Consider the following 12,222-nt stretch of genomic DNA (forward strand, 5'->3'; position numbering starts at 1 on the left):
CTCCCACCAGTGGGTTTGCAGGCAGGGGCTTGCCATAAAATTCCTCGGATGGTTTTCCACTGGGCTCACACCCACCCCAACCTGCCTGCAATTAAAACAATGCGGGTCTGGTCCACCCACCCCTGGCCCAATTGAGGCCCTTAACTGGCCAAATAATGACCTAATTGAGGCCTTTAATGGGCCAATTAATAGAACATAGAACATAGAGTGTTGAAGGATGCCATTTGGCCCATCGGGTCTGCACCGACCCACTTAAGCCCTCACTTCCACCCTATCCCCTTAACCCAATAACCCCTTCTAACCCTTATTTGGACACGAAGGGCAATTTAGCATGGCCAATCCACCTAACCTGCACGTCTTTGAACTGTGGGAGGAAACCAGAGCACCTCGAGGAAACCCACGCAGACACGGGGAGAACGTACAGACTGCGCACAGTCAATGACCCAGCGGGGAATCAAACCTGGGACCCTGGTGCTGTGAAGCCACAGTGCTAGCCACTGTGCTACCATGCTGCCCATTGATCACTTAAGGGTTGTTTCCCTCCCAGTTGTTTTGTTAGGCTGGCAGCTGGAGTTCAGGGACAGAGAAAGCCCAAAAAGTGATCATTCTCAGGTCTCAGGCAGGAAGTACGTGGCGGAAGAGGGGGGGGGGGGGGGGGTGCACCCACATCAACAACCTCCTTTCAATATTGGACACCTCACACCCCCACCACAAAAGTTCTGGCCCAACAGGTGTTCCCTCCCCCCTTGACTTCTCCAAAAGAAAACCACCCCCCTCTGCCCACCCATCTGAGCCTCACCTCCCTTCCCCACCCTTCGATCCCTACAGTTGCCTGATGCTGGACTCCCAGGACTTTAACTGTGGGGGACTGCTTGCAATCCCAATCCTGTCCACTGCAGTTTGTGGTGCTGTGGGTGTGGTGTTCTTTGTGATTCTTGTTCTCAGGATGAATGTTGCATTGTTCACAAAGACCACAAAAGCTGTTCATAAACAAAGCTAATATTTATTTACACCACTTAAATTACGTTTGACCACTTACTCTTAAAATAAACAATAAGATAATCTATAATCTATACTCAACTAGACTAGTCTCAACACTAGATCTAATACTGTACAGCACTCTATCACTGCTCTCTCTAATTCTCCTTTCCAGCTCTCTCCCAGAGAAATTGTGAGTGACTGCTTTATATACTTCTGTAACTAGCTCCATCTGGTTGTTATCTACATCATTACATTAACCCATTGTTATCTGCACATTTCCTATAATGTCACATCCCCCTTTCTTTGAGGGAATAAAATAATTCTAAATTCTTTTTAACGCTTTTTTTTACATACATAGTTGCTACTATGTTCATACATTACACGCTTTGAAAGTATTGTACATATCATAATTTCACTTACTTTAGTGTTTTTTTAAATGTATTTTTTTCAAATTGAGTCTATTTGTCTTCTCATTCTTTTCGATCTTCTTCGTGCACTACCAGTTCCATCAGAGTTTTCTGTCATATGCTCTGTTTGTGTAGTTGTTAATAACATTGCTGGTAGGTCTATGTTACTGAACAAGTTTTCTGGTTTTGTTAAATTCGGCTCTGAAAATTTCATCGAACTTATAACCTTTAGTAAAGCTTGCCTATTTCTTCGAAACTGTGTTCCAATTTCAGTTTGGACTACATATGACCTTGGTGCAACTTCATTTAAGACTTTAGCTGCTTCTGACCAGCCACCATTTGGATTTTTATCCTCACAATATCATCTTCTTTGAGTTGCGGTTGTGATTTTGCTTGCCTGTTGTTGTAAGCTTGCTATTTGCATTGCTTCTGCTTGATACATTGATGCATGAACTGTTCATCCTCATTAGGAATGGTAATGGTGGGCAATGTTGTTCGAATCTTCCTACCCATGAGCCTTTGTGCAGGTGACAATCCTGACAATAATGGAGTTGCTCTGTAACAAGAGCACGAGAAACAAGTCCTTCTTGTCAACATACGCCTCCCTCCTCCTCGAACAGCTCTAGCTGCACAGCCGTAGGGCATCCCTCAGGGCTCTGGTGACCAGCAGGAAGGCCACCACTGCTGGTTGAATTCCAATATCCATTGGCTGGCAGGACTCCTCTGACCCCAGCCAGTCCAGCCAGCGTCTGGCCTGGCTGCCTACAGTCGCGCCTCTCTGTGTCCTACCTCCCCTCTCTCTCAGCAGCCACGACGTCGGTTTCACGATATTTAAAAGCACAAGTAAACCACGCCGTCGGGAACTCGGCCCAAAGGAGGCACAGAATCGCGGAAGCCCTGGAGAATACTGGGTTGGGCCCGCTAATGATATGCAAACGGGGTGTACTGTACATGTGTCCCGGAACGCATTCACGCCACAGTCAAGGTACTGAGAATTGCAATTTGGCGTCAAATCGGAACCCGCCGGGATTTTGACGTTGGAGCCGATTCTCTGCCCAATCGCATTTCCTGATTTCAGTGTCAGCTATCGGAGAATTCCACCCATTGGATCAGTGATTAGATATGCAGTACCAACCATACGCCAGATTTTGAGATACTGAGTTATAACAGTACGCCAATGTGGCTCATTCGGTACAATGAGTAAGGTAATATTTTCACAAAATAGTTTTAATTTCAAAATATGTGACTGACATATGTGTGTGTAGTTAGCGTGCCCTTTAACAATAAAATAACGGAGGTCACTATGCTGCTGTTGTTTTATTTTGGCACTGCCCTCACCTGCCAATCAACAAGTGAAGGCCACCATCCACTCAACAGTGAACTCTTGTATTGATCTTCACTCAAGGGCACCAGAACAGGGTCACACCAGGATCAAATTTGGGAAGCATTGCACTTTGTGCCATTGTATTTGCTGCTCTAGGGAAACTGCTCTAAGGTGTTGAATTTCTTCCTCATCAGGAAGGTGGCCTCTTTACTGTAGAAAATGCACATGTTGATTCAACTGTTTCCAGACAGGACAGGATGCAGCGTGATATGCAGCATGCTCCTTATGTCAGGGTGGCAGTCGAGTCAGGGGATGAGTAGTCAAGTTGAGGTGGATATTCAGATCAGGGGTTGGGGGTCAGGTCAGGCAGTCGAAGGTGGGTCCTAGGGTGGGGGATGGCCACAACAGAGATAGTCAGGTTGGGTAGGAGCCGGCTTGGGTGATTTGTCAGTTGGATTGGGGAGTTTAGCCAGGTTGAGGGGAGGGGGGGTGTAGTTGGGTGGGGGGTGGAAAATTGGGTTGGGAGGTAGTAGGAGTTGTGGGGGTCTGTGTGGGTGGTGATAGGTTGAGTTGTGCTGTTAATCACTGAGTTAGACCAGAGATGAAACTGTGTGACAATTCTAGGTTAAGTATCTGAGTTAGTAGCATGTAATTAGCCCAAGTATCTGACCCTGTGCTCAGTATAAGAGAACTTGAGGAGGTTCCCAGGCAGCACAAATTATACTGATGTATAGACTTTCCAAACAATTACAGTCCACGTGCGCGCATTCGGACTTCTGGTGAGCCAGCAACAGACATCTCCAGATTCAACGCTCTTTGCATCGAAGGTCTGGCTGTAGAAAGAAAAATGCAGAATGCTAGACAGAAGTGAAAAAGCACTTGTTTTACTTCCTTAGATTCAACCAGCTGGATATCAGGGAGAGTCAGTTGATAACAGCTTTTAACCTATTTGTGAGCAACCGATATTTCAACTTGAAATCACCAGTTTTAATTTTTATAGTTCTGCAATTTGACTTTTACCACAATTCACACCCACATAATAAATGTACAGATCTCCCTCATGACACTTTTCAATACAATGTTATCTCCTTTACCACTCTGCTTTATGGTTGACCCCCAATTATTTCTCTGATGTTCTGATACTGGACATCCGGAATTAGAAGATCAAAAGAGCAATACAATATAATTACATTGCCTATAACACACAGAGCATTGAAACATTCCCTGCTTTTCTGTTTTATAGATTAAAATGGAATGTTTCCATTTCTCTGATGTCTCCGCATTCCCAACTGCAGCTATGTATTTCCTGAGAGGCCTAAAGGGCAGGCAAACAGACCTAAACACAATCGGGTGCAGTTAGCAAAAGGACAATTACAGGGCAAAGTTCCAAGAAAATATGGTTTTGCTTGACTTAAAATGCCTGCCGTTTTGTAGCCTTTTCACTTTTAATGTTAAACATGATTAAATTTAACGGGGTTTTTATTTCACCCTGCATCTAAAGTTTCTGCTCAAACGTATCATAATGGTGAAAACTTTGGACCGTATCTAATCGAACACCATCTGGACTAACGCTCTGCACAGAAGTCAGGACTTACCTAAAGAAAGCTTGGATCTGCCTTTGTAATTCAGGATGAAGCGACCCTGCATCCTGGAACGCCACAGCAGTGGATGGGGGAGAGCATCTAACAGATTGATCTCCCAGCTTCAATGTCCTTGAGAAGGTCCATTTTCTTCCTCCATGAGGTCCATCTTCCTTCTTCAATGTGGGTCAGTGATGTCGGGCACATTTTCGATATGGCACCTGGGAATGATGGTGGGTCACGCACAATCGAGCCCACCCCATCACGGAAGAAGGCACAAAACTCCCAGTGAATAATGAATTATGCCGGGGGCTAAAGATAATGCATGGTTTCCCGTTGTACTCTGCAGTCAGAAACACTCCCTCGCCCCAGCCCTGTCACAGGGCTTAGTCCGGATGGGACAATTCCACCCATTATTGCAGATTTTCTGCCCATTCACCAATTCTACACATCTCTCATCAAGTAGATCTATATGTTTTGACCCCCAAATGTCAAAAAGAATTCAGCTGGAGACAAGGGGTGATGTGGAAGATGGAAGTTCAACCAATATATTCACAGTGAGAGAAACATTACAGGCAGATGGAAAAAGTAACCTGGAAAACATATTTACCTAACTTTAATTTAATAATGCTAGAGGTAATGGCCTTAAAACCAGAAATGTACATTTTCCTGTTATATTGCTCTTTGGTAATATATTGTTACTCTTTGCTTTATATATCCAGAATGGCCTGATGGTGTGATTCTGAAGAAATCACCAATCTTCAACTTAAAGCAAAACAGATTTAATGAATAACAAACTGATGAATATTGAGTTTCCACACTCTACAAACTATAACTAATAATCTAGTAATCTAGAATAAAGTATTAACTAATTTAAACTACATGTGCTAACTATGCTGTGATCGATCACTCTAACTGCTGTCTAGTCACCCTTGGTTCGAAGAGACCCAAGATCCTTTGAGTTCTCATATTTACAGGGGAATCTAATGTTGCCCTCTAGTGGTTGTGTTACACTAAGATGTAATAATTAACCCTTTACATGTCTCTATATATACGTATCACTGCATTTACAATTTGTATTTAATTTAACTAGACGAAGAAGATATCGGCAGTTGACTTAATGTCCTGTTCTCAACCCGTAGAATGAGGCACAAAATGAGCAATAGGTTCCAGCTGAGATTTCCTTCCTTGTGAGATTGTGAAACATTCGACCGCCCCTCCAACCCTGGTTTAACCCAAAGCGCTTTCCTCGATCACATCATTTTGACATGAGTGATAGATTTCCCAGTGGGATTCCTATCTCCAATCAAAGCACCTTGCTGCATCAGATTGTAATGACCTCCCATCACAGGAAAGTTGTCTTTCTAAAACTGGGCTGGAACGAATTGTAGCTGGGCCCTGCCCCAAAATATTCCCTTTACCATCCTCATTGCTCCAAACATGCACCTTAAACATTTTTTGCACCACAGTGTATAGATTTAAATGCACAAATTCTATGAGATCGCTGCTCATTCAGGGCAAGTACTGATGTCGGAACAACCCCAGCTAGAATTATGTTCAACTTGCACTATTGTTTTGTCCAAATCTTATTCTTCTGTGTCATGCTTTGTTATCCATGATGTGGAGATGCCGGCGTTGGACTGGGGTGAGCACAGTAAGAGGTCTTAAAACACCAGGTAGGTTAAGGTCCAACATGTTTGTTTCAGTGCTCCGAAAGCTAGTGTTTGAAACAAACCTGTTGGGCTTTAACCTGGTGTTGTAAGACTTCTTACTATGCTTTGTTATGACATGAAGATTAATCGGGAATTTCAGCTGCAGTGCAGTTTGTTGCAGCAATGACTGAAGTTTGCAGAGTTTAAAAGAACAGTATATGTAAAACCTCCAGGGGTTCGCGATTCAACAGAAATTGTCATTTTGGGCTCGTTTGGCGGAATGTTTCCCGAGGGCCGCGTTGGCAAGATCACGACCCGTATTCAACAGCATTTAGTCTCAAAAATGAGCCCCCATGAGATTGTCACTATTACTGGCTCCCTTGCTGTCTGATTCGCCCGACACGTGCCTCAGCTTGTTGCTGCTGACAAGAGGAAACAGCTTTAAAACGCTCCCTCACCGCTCACTCTCAGTTAACACAGAAGCATGGCAGCAGGCTAGATGTACTGCTGGAGTGGCGACTGCACCGGGAAGCCTGGAGAGCGATGTTCGCCTCTTAAGTGGTGGTGTCCAACGAATGGCTCAGACTGTGTTGACAATGGCTCAGGGCCTCAACGTCATGTCCCAGTCGCTGAGTGACATGCCCCAGGTGGTCATTGCTGAGGCACTGCAGAGCATGGCCCAGTCACTGAGCAGCAGCATCGCTGAGCATGTTGATTCCATGGTGCAGACAATGGGGAGCCACCACGACTGGCAGAGTCAGATGACTCAGACACATCTGGAGCTCACTCCAGCTGCCCCTCCATCCTACGGAGCCCCCCAGGGCAATACGCATACTGCCAGGGAGGAAGAAGCTCTGGAGGCCAACCCAGAGCCTGCCACCAAGGAGACGACGGCAGTCTCCAGTATTCCCGAATCCCCGCCACTCCTGACACCGGCACATCCTCCAGGGCAGTGGGCAGTACAAGGTAGCACAGCAATACCTGTGGCACCAGTAAGTCAGCCAGGGCCCTCCGGCTCCAGGCCTTCCAGAGGACATCTGCCAAGGGTATCAAAGGCCACAAGGCGAGGAAAACAGCAGGCTGCCTCCACCTCTAATGTGCATCCTGGGGTCACAACTAGATGCAACAGTAGACCACGGAAGATCAAGAAGAGTGAGGAGCGCTGAGTGGACATGGGGGAGGGGGGGGGAGGGGGGTCACTTTCTGTAGCTAGAGGGAATAGAAATGTCAAATGTTCACTATTAAAACATGTAACACCTGACACATGTGAAGCCTCTGTCATGTTAATCTTCTCAGCGGTCCAGACTGCATCCCACCCTTTGTTGCCCACCGCTCTCCCCAACCCCGCCTCCCCAGGTACAATGGTCCAAGGTGCACACGCCGTTCAGAGAATGGGTATGAACACGCTGTCAGAAAGACAGGAGTCAGACTTTTGCAGAAATTGAGTAGCACCAGAGCAACCTCACAGCAGGTTTTCATCACTCTACCTCCTTGTATATTGACCCGCTGACAGCGCCGACACCCTGGAGTGATGTTACACAGACCCTACGAGGGTGGAACAGGGTGGTCGGGGAGGGAGCAGTGTGAAAGAGGGAGCAGGCAATGAGGGGAGGGGGTAATTGAGGGGGAAGGAGGGAAATGAGGGGGGAAGGAGGGAAATGGGGAGGAAGGGGAAATGGGGAGAAGGGGGATTGTGAGGGAGGAGAGAAATGGGGGGGAGACAGGGGATTGAAGAAAACGGGAGGGGGAGGTAAATGAGGGGAAGGAGGGAAATGACCTGCTGAGCTGATGGACGCAGCCTCATCCTATGAGAATCGGTAGACCATGATGGCCTCGCTGGTCCTCTGGGTATGTCGGACTCTTGTTGCTGCCTGTCCTCCATCCTCTGGCTCCTCCTCAGGATCATTCACCAGGTCCCATGGTCTGCCTGCTCCTCCTTAGAAGAGGCCGCATGTCCCTCCGCCTCCTCCTGTTCCTCCACCCTACTGCTGTGCCAGTTTGTGGAGGGCACAGCAGACCACCACAAAGCGGGAGACCCTCTGGGGGTGTACTGAGGGCACCAATAGAGGGATTGAGGCATCGGAACCACATTTTCAGCAGCCCAATGCACAGGTGGCATAATGGACTTCATTATAACAGGTCTCTGCGTCAGTCTGAAGCATCCACACCTCAGTGGGTGTCCCTTGTCTCCCAAGAGCCAACCCGTTATCCTGGGGTGGTCCTCAAAGGCACCGGGGAACTTTGAGTGCCCCAGGATTTAGCTGTCATGCACACTCCCTGGGTGCACACACATTCATGAAACGGAACTAGTGGTCACACATGATCTGAACGTTCTAGTGATGTTAAGAAAGGGCACTCCCTGATGCCCCGGTGCTGCAAGGAACATGCGTGCCATCAAGTGGGTTTCCTCCTCCTCCATGGGGTACCATGCCCACGAGGATGTAGCACAGGTGCTGCAGTCTCTCTATTGAGACAGAGTCTCCTTCGGCACATACTGCCCGTCAGTTCATTGAATGATCGACGTCGCCTGTACACCTTGGGCCATCGCTAGCCTCCCCTTCTGGGTTCCTCCTTAGCCTGATGGGTGGCCAGGTCTACAGGGTGTGCAGCCCCCTGCACATGGTGTGCCATCTCCAGCCTGCATCGTCACTGCTGCCTTCTCCGGCGTTTGGCTGCCTCAGCTGCCACTTGCAACATGAGGGAAGTAGCTGCGGATCGATACCAGGAACCATTTTTGTATCTGTAAGGATTTTGAAGGGAATAGACCGACAATGAGCAGCATGGTAGCATGGTGGTTAGCATAAATGCTTCACAGCTCCAGGGTCCCAGGTTCGGTTCCCGGCTGGGTCACTGTCTGTGCGGAGTCTGCACGTCCTCCCCGTGTGTGCGTGGGTTTCCCCCGGGTGCTCCGGTTTCCTCCCACAGTCCAAAGATGTGCGGGTTAGGTGGATTGGCCGTGCTAAATTGCCCGTAGTGTCCTAAAAGTAAGGTTAAGGGGGGGTTGTTGGGTTACGGGTATAGGGTGGATACGTGGGTTTGAATAGGGTGATCATTGCTCGGCACAACATCGAGGGCCAAAGGGCCTGTTCTGTGCTGTACTGTTCTATGTTCTAATGAGTTCAGACTTCCATCCTGGGACCCTCAAATTCCCCAAGCTTCCCCCACCCTTACCATGACAGCCCCATCTTCTCTGAGTGCCATCCAGCTGTGCTGGCAAACCTTGCTCTGCATAGACCCTGGCCGCATCAGGAGCCCCTAGGCCCCAGGCCTGTTAGTTTCACTGCTGACTTCTTCAAAGTTACTCAACCAGGTTGCAAATCAGGTACAATTCAGCTCAAGCAGGAGAACAACACACTCCCAAACGGAGAATCCTGCTAAATATGTCTTTCCTTGACAATTTCTGAGTGTAAAAGTGTGCAGTGTGCCTGCTACTTTGTGACAGCAGGTTTCTTCAACATTGTTTTTTCTTGTGAAGACAAAGTGAAGTGATTATCTGCCGTGTGCAACTGTCTGCCTCTGGCGATTAAGGTGGTCCCTGTACCTGATTGTACCTGGATGGCACTGCAGCCACAGACACCACATGGGTTAGTACGCTACCTGAACCTTCATACTATGTGGCAGATTAATAGTGTTTACAGTGAGATGAATGGATGCTCCAAGTGTAGCTCCATCTTGCTTGCAAGCCCTCGTTGTTGCTGAGCTTTCATTTGGCATGGACAGCGATCTGTGTCAGTTTAGATTGCTGAACAGCGATAGGGTTGACAATGCTTTATGTTATCTGGCATTTTTGAACTCGAAAAGCATTCTGAACATAGCAGCATGAAATATTGGTGCTGAGCCATTTTGCTCTATTTGCAAGCAAATACTCTGAGGTCCAATTTCCTGCTGGTTAAGGACACTTCAACCAGCAACAATGGGGGTGTCAGCAATTCTGCCAGGGCTTGCTCCTCTTTGCATGTGCCCTGTAGTTCATTCAGTGCCTGTAACTCATTAACTGAACTCTGCAGAGTGCATTTGCCTACCATGCCGTTTTCCACTGTACAGTTGATTGATCCAGAAATTGTGGAATGTTCAGTCAAGGCTCGACTGTAGCTTCTGTTCCATCCTCTTTGTTGCTCAGAGGAGCATGGAATCATAGAATCATATAATTGAAAGTACAGAAAGAGGCTATTTGGCCCATTGAGTCTGCACCGGCCCTTGGAAAGAGCACCCTACTTAAGCCCAGACCTGCACCCTATCCCCGTAACCCAGTAACTCCACTTAAGTTTTTTTGGACACTAAGGGGCAATTTAGCATGGCCGATCCACCTAACCTGCACATCTTTGGACTGTGGGAGGAAACTGGAGCACGCGGAAGAAACTCACGCAGACACGGAGAGAACGTGCAGGCTCTGTACAGGCATGACCCAAGCTGGGAATCAAACCTGGGACCCTGGAGCTGTGAAGCCACAGTGCTAACCAATGTGCTACCGTGCCACCCAAGCAGAAGAAGAACAGATATTACAATTCTAGCAGAAGAACACTTCCTGAACCAGAGCTTGTCAGATTAGACATGCCAGCATGCCATGCAAGAGTGTGAACCTGTGGATGCAACCCTCTGCTCCGGTAAGCTAGGAGGTGGGAAAGGCATTTAGGTAGACGGAGTGGTGATGAACCTGAATCCTGCCATCTTCCCATCTTTGCCAGAAATAGGTTCTGGGCAGGAAACCTGATGACCAAACCTCCACCCTGATGCCAATTGAGACCCTTAAGAGGCCTATTAATGACCAGTTAAGAGCCTCAGCCTTTGCTGCTGGTGTTAACCCAGCTGCTGGCAGGCCTGTTGCCATGCAACATCCACGGCAGATAAGACCATGTGGCCAGCTTGTCACCTCCAGCAGGGGAAGGACAAATCCTTTGATCAAAGGCACTCAGTGTCTGATAGAGGGACTAGACATCAGGAATGGGAGAGCCCAACTGCTCTTGCTGGTGACCCCCCCCCCCCCCCCCCCCAGCACCCATCTCCACATGACCTCTCCCATCCCCCTCACCCCCATATTACTTACCCGTGGCCCCGATCACTCCGCAATCCTAGGATTCCAGTGCCTGTTCTTCCAGCAGCAGCCACTAGAGTTGCCGGCTTCTGATTGGGCAGTAACTCTCAGTGGGCAAGACTTCTGCCCCTGGGGTCTTGATTCCATGTGAAGGCCCACTGCAGCCCTGGCCACTATTTGATTGACTAGCTGTTCAGAGGGTCTTTCCAAAAGGAGGCAGCATGAGTCTCTCGCCAGCACTCTCAGTGGCAAGCGAGACCTCCGGCATTTCAATCAGGTCCTGTCCTGTGTGTAAGAGAAAGAATGAGCAGCAAATGGAATAAAAAATGCAAAATTTAAAGATAATACCATTGGGTGGATTCTCCAGTATCTCTGTCTCGAACTCACTTCAATGCTTCTGGGATCCTCCATATATCTTGTCATAATATACACCAGTATATCATGGTGCAGACACACACTGATGGACACACACACGGACCAATCAACATGTACAGACACCGCAGCCAATCACCAGTTAGAATACACACACTATAAAGGCAGAGGGCACCACGGTTCCTGTTCATTCTGGGTGCTGCCTCTCAGTGTAACAAGAACTCATCCAGCCCAGCACAGACTTACAACACGTGCTGAGAGAATCAATTGGTTCAGACAAGGCTTAGGTCTCTAGTTTAAGTTAGCATCATTTAGACCCACAGTCTTTGTGTGTTAGTTAGTTAGAAGTAGTTAATAAAATTGAGTTGAACCTTCATCAGTGTTGGAAATGTCTGTTCATCTCTCAAGGCTACACTAGCCAACACTTCATATCTATCCTTCATAAAGACAAGAGCTGTGGGTTATGTGGTCCCCTCCTTTTGTAAAACATGAAGAAATTACAGGTCTAGCCAGCCTGTCCAACACAGTTGTGATGTTTTTTTAAAATCACAATACAACCAATCCACAGCCACACAAAACCATGTGATCTCCAGGGAGGGATGAAAAATGCAGGTAAAAACCCATGCTAATCAAGGAAATAACCTGGATAAGTTCCTTTGATAATCATAACTAGTCCAAGTGAAAGAAAGGTTTTTGGATGTTTTAATGCATCAATTTCTAAAGATTTACATCAATGCCATGAAGTTATAAATAACATTGGTATTCAAAGGACAAAGCAAAGCAGACAACTTTATCCTTTTACAGGACTACTGCACGTATCCTCAAACACCCACGCCACCTCACCCCATGCCCCAACTTTCAGGGAGCTATTTCC

This window comes from Scyliorhinus canicula, chromosome 5, assembly GCF_902713615.1.
Source record: "Scyliorhinus canicula chromosome 5, sScyCan1.1, whole genome shotgun sequence".
In the NCBI taxonomy this organism is placed as follows: Eukaryota; Metazoa; Chordata; class Chondrichthyes; order Carcharhiniformes; family Scyliorhinidae; genus Scyliorhinus; species Scyliorhinus canicula.